The sequence below is a fragment of the Podarcis bocagei genome (genome assembly GCF_964188305.1).
Source record: "Podarcis bocagei genome assembly, chromosome: 11".
Lineage (NCBI taxonomy): Eukaryota > Metazoa > Chordata > Lepidosauria > Squamata > Lacertidae > Podarcis > Podarcis bocagei.
The window spans coordinates 52,548,713-52,556,133 of record NC_138136.1 but is presented as its reverse complement, the minus strand read 5'-3'; the positions used below and the strand labels follow the sequence as shown (position 1 = coordinate 52,556,133).

The following is a 7,421-nucleotide window of genomic DNA, read 5'->3' as shown; positions in this document are numbered from 1 at the left end:
AATCAGCGACTGACCATAAACACAAAAAGTTTTGTATTTGAGAAGCAACATGAGTATCAATGAGTGCAAAGCTGCATTTGGGGGTCAGGATTTACACAGCAGTTAGGACACCAGATCGAAACTCTGAAAAGCCATGAGCTTTGCTTCAACTGTCCTGGGGGATGATTCAGATGCTTAGCATTTCTCCACAGGAAGCAAGCAACTCCGTGGATGGAAGGAACAACAGAGCCAGCACATTCGACTTTACAGAGACTGATTTGCATGGGCACAAAAACCCATTTTAAAACCAGCGTGCAGGAAAGATTCCCTACACTTGTGTCTGCATCTGGGTAAGTTGCTCCTTCCTTCATACACCTGTGTCCCTAGGGCTCTTCCACATGGAGCCTGGGTTGACCATGTGACTCATATCCAATGCAGGAATACATGACAGCTCTTTTAATAAGAGAGAACCAGCCACGTTACTCTGGAGCTGAGTACTATAACCATGGTTGTAACCATGTTGCCCGGACCTTACTCGTCCCAGGGCTCAGCCCCAACATCAGTTGTTTTTCTGCCAGGATCTCAACATCATGCATTATTCATCTATTTCCATCCCATCTTTCCTCCAAGGAGCTCTTATACATGATCTGTTTTGTCATTACAACAACTTTGTGAAGTAAGCAAAGAGACCCAAGGTTATCCAGTAAGCACATGGCATGAGTGGGATTCTGAACATGGGTGTCTTCAGTTTGCAGCCAATGCTCTAACCGTTAGGCTACCCCAGTTTCCAATACGGAGCTATACATGAGGTGGTCTAGCATTGTCTACCCTGACTGAGAGAAAAACCATCTGCACTTCTACCCAGAAGTAAGTTGTATTGCGTTCAGCGAGGCTTACTCCCTGGAAAGTGTGCCCAGAATTGCATTCTAAGACCCCTTATGCCAAGGATTAAACCTGGAAGCTTCTAATATACACAGCAGGTCCTCTACCACAGAGCATGGCTCCTCTGTCTGAGCCAGTAATCCCTATTCAGTCACAAAGCTCACTAGGAGACCTTTAGGCTAATCACTGCCTCTCACCCTAACCTACCTCACAAGAAAAAGGTGAGATATAAATGAAATCAATCAATCAATCAATCAATCATACATACATACATACATACACACTGAGGTCACTATATAGAAATAGTAATAATGTGACATGAGAATGGAGAAAAGTGCTTCTGAGAAGATGCACAGCGCATTTCCCTCTGTGTTAAACAAAAGAACTTCAACAGGTGTCACTTCCAAACAGATTTCACCCACCCCACCCCCAATTTCCTCTTCTTCCCACCTCTCCCCCCTCCACTAAAGTTAAGCAGCTCCCTTTCTCTCCAGTTGCTCAAATGAGCCCAGCTCCCCTGCCTTATAATTCAATGGCCACCGCGGCCACCGAAACCATTTAACTGAAACCACTGGCGTAAGGGGAGAGGCAAGCTTCCGAGACGCACAGAACTCTTCTCCCGAAAACACAAGTTTCATCATGGCCCCTTTAGTCTGGAACTTCGCTCAGTCTCTGCGTCCGAAGCAAGACACCATCTCCCGCTTTTCCCAACTATAAATTATTAAGCGCAGAGAAGAGAAAGGAAGAGAAAATCTTTCAGCTTTGAGGCGGGTGGAGAAGCAGCAGCTCTTGCCTAATGGCCCGTCACGGAATTATCTCCAGGGAGAGGCAAGCCTTCCCAAAGTGGAAAATTCCCTCTCCAACACACCCAGGCGTGTGTGGGCAACCCGACCCACAAGTTTTTCCTCCCTGGGGTGCTTCTCGGCTAAAGTGGATCCATCTTCGGGAGGAGGCTGGCGGGGGCGGGTGGGTACTCCATCCATCCGGATTCTCTCCTGCTCTCTCTTACCTTACCCCAGTGCGTTATCTCCTCGCGTGTTCTCGCGCGCTTCACTCCGGGCAGCGATTCCCTCGGGTCTCCGCCGCTCTTGGCTCCTGCCGAGTCCCTGCCCGCCTCTTCCCAAACACCGACGGCGCTGGCTCCTCCCTGCCACCCGCCCCCGGGAGCAGGGGAACCTGGAAGCGGCGCATTCTCTTCCACGAGGCGGATCGGAAGCAGCGCCGCGTCCACATGCCTTTCCAGCCCGTCAGCAGAAGCTCAGCTGGAGCACTTTCCCCGAGTCCTGGGGCTTGTTTGTTCTTTCTTTGGGGGGGGGGGGTGGCTGGGGAAGCAGTTTTCCCTCCCGTCCATCCAGCGTGGGGAAAAGTTTGCGCCGAGTTCCAGAGAGGTTAAAACGAACAGGTGCAGCTGCCAGCCGCCAACTATTTAGGTTAGGCGGAAAACAGCATCCATAAGAAAGTTTGGCTTTAAGGTGGACAATTCCCTGCCCCCCAAGATCTATTACCTTCCCCGTGGACGTAGCCAGGTGAAATATACTCAGAGTCGCAAAGTGATTTCATGCTCTTTATTCAGCTCATACTGGTGAGGAGGAATGAATAATAGTCCCCTCACAGTATCTGCTTTATATACATTATTTACACAATGGGCTGCACATGATTGGCTAATTCCGGAATTCTACTTTTTCCTGTTTCCGGTAGTGGTAGCCTGCTGAGGGCGTCCGCATGGCCCATCGCCTTCCCAGGTCGGTGAATCAGTGCATACTGGTAGCTGGCAAGGAAAATTGACCACCTGAGGACGCGAGGAGACAGCACTTGGGGGGTCTGCTTTTCGGGAGCAAACAAGCCAAGCAACGGCTTGTGGTCAGTCACCACGGTGAAGGGCCGCCCGTACAAGAAATCATGGAATTTTTTTACTCCCTTCACGATTGCCAGACCCTCCTTGTCGATTTGCGAGTAGTTCCGCTCGGTTGCGTTGAGTGTCTGGGAAAAGTACGCCACCGGTACCTCTCTTCCATCCGGGAGTTGGTGCCCCAGGACAGCGCCAATGCCATAGGGTGAGGCGTCGCATGCTAGCACCACCGGCAGCCTCTCGTCGAAGTGTGCCAAGACAGAGTTTGAGACAAGCAAGTCCTTGACTGCCTGGAATGCGGCCTCCTGGTGCTGGCCCCACACCCAAGGGGCCCGCTTGTCCAGGAGTCTGTGTAGGGGCTCCGCTACCGCCGCCTTATGGGGAAGGAAGGAATGGTAAAAGTTCAATAGTCCCAAGAAGGCCTGAAGTTCAGTCTTGCTCTTGGGCGCTGGGGCATCACAAATGGCCCGTACCTTGTCCCCAGTCGGGTGGACTCCTTCTGCGCCCACCATAAATCCCAGAAAGTCCACCTGAGGCACTCCTAGTAGACATTTTTCCCGCTTCACCTTGAGACCCGCCGTCTGGAAACGGTGCAGAACAGTGCGGAGGCGGTCCTCAAACTCCTCTGGTGTGGGCCCGGCAATCAACACATCATCGAAGAAGGGGGTGATGCCAGGAATCCCTTTAAGGAGAGAGTCCATTAGATTCTGGAATATGCCTGGTGCCACGCTGACCCCGAATTGCAGCCGCTTTACCCTGAACGCTCCTCTGTGCGTCACAATCGTCTGTGCCTCTGCTGTGGCCTCATCTACTGGCAGCTGTTGATATGCTTGGGCCAAGTCCAGCTTGCCAAAAATTTTCGACCCAGCCAGGGTGGCAAGGACATGGCTGACCACTGGCACTGGGTATGCGTGGGCCGTGAGGGCCTTGTTTATGGTACATTTGTAGTCTGCGCAGATACGGACTGAACCATTAGGCTTGACAGGAGTGACGATTGGGGTTTCCCAGGGGGCATTAGGCACCGGCTCCAGCACTCCTTGCTCCACGAGTCGGTCCAATTCCTCGTCTATACGGGGTTTCAAGGTGAACGGGACCCGGCGGGCCTTGAGCCTGACCGGTCGTACTGCGGGGTCAAGCTGTAGCGCAATGGGGGGGCCCGTATACTGTCCCAATTTTCCGTCGAAAACCCCTGGAAATTCCTTGCATATGGCGTCCACGTCCACTTGTAAGCTAGTGTGGTTCACCCCGGTGACAGCTAGCCCCAGTGGTCCAAACCATGCCAATCCCAGTAAGCTAATGTAGGGGCCCTTGACCACAAGCAAGTCCAGTTGCCGCGTCCACCCTCGGTATTGCACCCTGAAGGTCCCCACCCCCATTGTGGGGACCTTACGTTTCTGGAAGTCCCGTAGGGTGAATGGGGCCGGCCTGAGTTTGGGACCCCCAGTAGGACACAGTTTCCTTAAGGTCCTTGCCGAGATTATGGATAGAGTTGAACCCGTGTCAAGCTCCATGCGGCATGGGGCCCCCTCTATCTGTACCTCTACATAAATTTTCTCTACGTTGGGGTGGGGCAACTGGTATACCTGGCAGTCCGTGAGCTCTGTCGAGTTGCCTTGGTGCGTTGGGCCCCGAGACCTGGGGCTCTTGGGTTGGTCATCTGATGCCTGGTGTCGGGTGAGCCGAGCCCGACACACCCGGGCGATGTGTCCCGATTTTCTGCACTGCCTGCACTCTGCATTGCGGAAACGGCAGGTCCTCCTCTCATGACTCTCCCCGCAGCTTGCGCAGTTTCCTCCCTCTCGTCGAGGCAGCTGTGGTCTGTGTGCTGCTTGAGTGCGCTGCTGTACTCGGTGCACCTCCTCCCTGTCGGATCCTGAGTCGTCGGTGAGGTCTTCGTGGTGGACCCTCGGTTGGGATGGCAGGCTCGGCCGTGCCTCTTGCGTCGACCTCTCAGCAGCTTCCGTTGCCAGGGCCTCCTCCAGAGCGACCTGGAACGTTAGGTCCTTCTTAGCGTAGAGGCGTCGTTGCAGCTTCTCATCCTTCAGGCCACCGACGAGGCGGTCACGAAGCATGTTCTCCAGCTCTGAGAAGTTGCAGAACCGGGCGGCTTGGCGGAGAGAGGTCACAAACCCAGTTATGGTTTCCCCAGGGGCTTGCCGCTTTGCGTAGAAGGCATTTCGACGAGCCACCACTGAGGGCTGCGGCGAAAAGTGCCCCTTCAGCTGTTCCATTATTGTTTTGTATGGAACAGTAGCGACGTCTTCAGGTGCAAGGAGAGCCCGGGCAATTTCAAACGTCTCCTCTCCACAGACGCTGAAGAATATTGCCCTCTTCTTGGCGTCTTCTTCGTCGGTGACCCCTTTGGCTTCTAGGAGGAAGGTGAAACGGGAGGCGTACGCTTCCCAGTCTCCAGATGCTGGGTTGAATGGCGAGAAGCTGCTGTTGGCTGCCATTCTGAGTTCCTTGTGTCCCGGAGCTGAAGCCTGGATACACGGTGCGAGGCAGCGGTGCGGCAGGTGGCGGTGCTGCGGTGCTGTGTGTGGCAGTCAGCTCAGCGGGATCCCATCCTCGTCGCCAGTGAAATATACTCAGAGTCGCAAAGTGATTTCATGCTCTTTATTCAGCTCATAGTGGTGAGGAGGAATGAATAATAGTCCCCTCACAGTATCGGCTTTATATACATTATTTACACAATGGGCTGCACATGATTGGCTAATTCCGGAATTCTACTGTAAGCCAATCAGGTTGTGGATTCACTTCTATCTGGAGCAGGATTGGGTGGTTCCTGCCAACCAATCATACTGCTGCATTGTTCTAGGACCAATCAGACTGCTGCATTCTGAATCCTATTGTTCTAGGACCAATCAGACTACTGCATTTTGGATCCTATTGTTCTAGGACCAATCAGACTGCTGCAGTTTGGATCCTATTCAACTCAGTACATAACACCAGGATTTCTTACAGGAGGCTTTATGTTGGGGGGGGGGCAGAACCAAGTTTATCTGCAACGCAATTGGTCAGTTAATCAAATGTTTTTATTTATTGATGGGGGGGGGCAGCTGTCCCTCCGCCAACTATGCCTATGACCTTCCCTGCTGTGATGGATTTGGGGCCAATTTTTTTCCAGATCTCTGAAAACTGCCAGGAAACTATAATTTGGAGTGGATTTTTTCATGTCTTGGACTGGGAATACAGAAAGCTACAGTGGTACCTTGGGTCACAGAGGCTTCAGGTTACAAACTCCACTAGCCCAGAAATAGTACCTCGGGTTAAGAACTTTGCTTCAGGATGAGAACAGAAATCGCGCAGCTGTGGTTTGGCGGTAGCGGGAAGCCCCATTAGCTAAAGTGGTGCTTCAGGTTAAGAACAGTTTCAGGTTAAGAATGGACCTCCAGGACGAATTAAGTTCTTAACCCGAGGTACCACTGTACTTTGTGATCGCTCAGGCTACTTATTTGACACGGCCTCTGGACTAGAGTGATCCACTATGAATAGCCAACAGCAACTTTGCAGGGTCTCAGATTTTCCCCATCACTTGCTATCTGACGCTTTGTTACCTGGAGATGCCAGTGGTTGGATGCAGGACTTCGGGCACGGCCGCAGATAGTTAAAAGATTTTTATTGATTTACTTGATTGCGGGGGGGGGGGGCTGCCCCCCACGCCCATGTTGAAGGCCACATTTCTGACTGGGCAGTCTTCCAGGAAGCTTATGCAGGTGAGGGCCAGATGTAAAAGTGGGCAGAGCAATGAATGTTATATACAATGCTACCTTTGTATAGTTTCTACACCCATGCACACAGACACACACCTCTAGCCTCCATCTAGGCAAGCCAAGAGTCATTATTGGAGTCGAAAGACAAAATCCAGCCAGGCAAAAACACTCAAGGAGGGTGCAAAGCAGGACTGGTGTGAACTGTGGCTTGGGGAAAGAGGGTGTGTCTATGGAGGGGGGGGATGTCCTGGGGAGAGTTCCAAGGAGCAGACAGAGAGGCCTGGAGATCACATTCGTGCCCAGAACCTGAGATTCCCCTTCCCTGATATAAAGCTTATTCTGTTCCACTGAACTATGGTTTGCCCCTAACACCACCACAACTACCACCACCTCAAGGGGACTCAAACAAACCAATTGGTTTAGTGGTTCCTGCAGGCTGATATTTGCCAGCACCGACTTGTGTCGCAGTTAAAATTCCAGTGTGGATCACCTCCTGCAATGAGATGTCCTTTGGTGATTTCCTGGAGTTTCTGCAACATGGGTCCTTCCCAAAGCACGATGGTAAGAATTGATGTTTTTGAATAATGGTGCTGGCTCTTGAGAGTTCCATGGACTGCAAGAAGATCAAACCTCTCCATTCTGAAGGAAATCAGCCCTGAGTGCTCACTGGAAGGACAGATCCTGAAGCCGAGGCCCCAATACTTTGGCCACCTCATGAGACGAGAAGACTCCCTGGAAAAGACCCTGATGTTGGGAAAGATGGAGGGCACAAGGAGAAGGGGACAACAGAGAATGAGATGGTTGGACAGTGTTCTCAAAGCTACCAGCATGAGTTTGACCAAACTGCAGGAGGCAGTGGAAGACAGGAGTGCCTGGCGTGCTCTGGTCCAGGGGGTCACAAAGAGTCGGACACAACTAAATGACTAAACAACTGCAACAACAAATGTCAGAAACCCTGGACAACATGGGAGAAGCAAATGATATGACTCTTTCCTAAA

General features: G+C 51.9%; 1 protein-coding gene across 4 annotated transcripts in view; it reads right to left on the bottom strand.

Annotated features, from left to right (window-relative positions):
* The window catches only part of CCDC68 (coiled-coil domain containing 68), a 30,108-nt gene extending 28,104 nt beyond the window's left edge, over positions 1-2,004 (bottom strand). The window contains exon 1 of one of the 4 annotated variants that reach the window (XM_081213148.1): positions 1,876-2,004. The gene's annotated coding sequence lies outside the window, so the exon portion shown is untranslated. Of the gene's footprint in view, positions 1-1,468; positions 1,660-1,729; positions 1,755-1,870 lie in introns of those variants that run through there. The other 3 variants (XM_081213147.1, XM_081213150.1, XM_081213149.1) reach the window with 3 other exon arrangements.
* Positions 2,005-7,421: the final 5,417 nt, after the last annotated feature.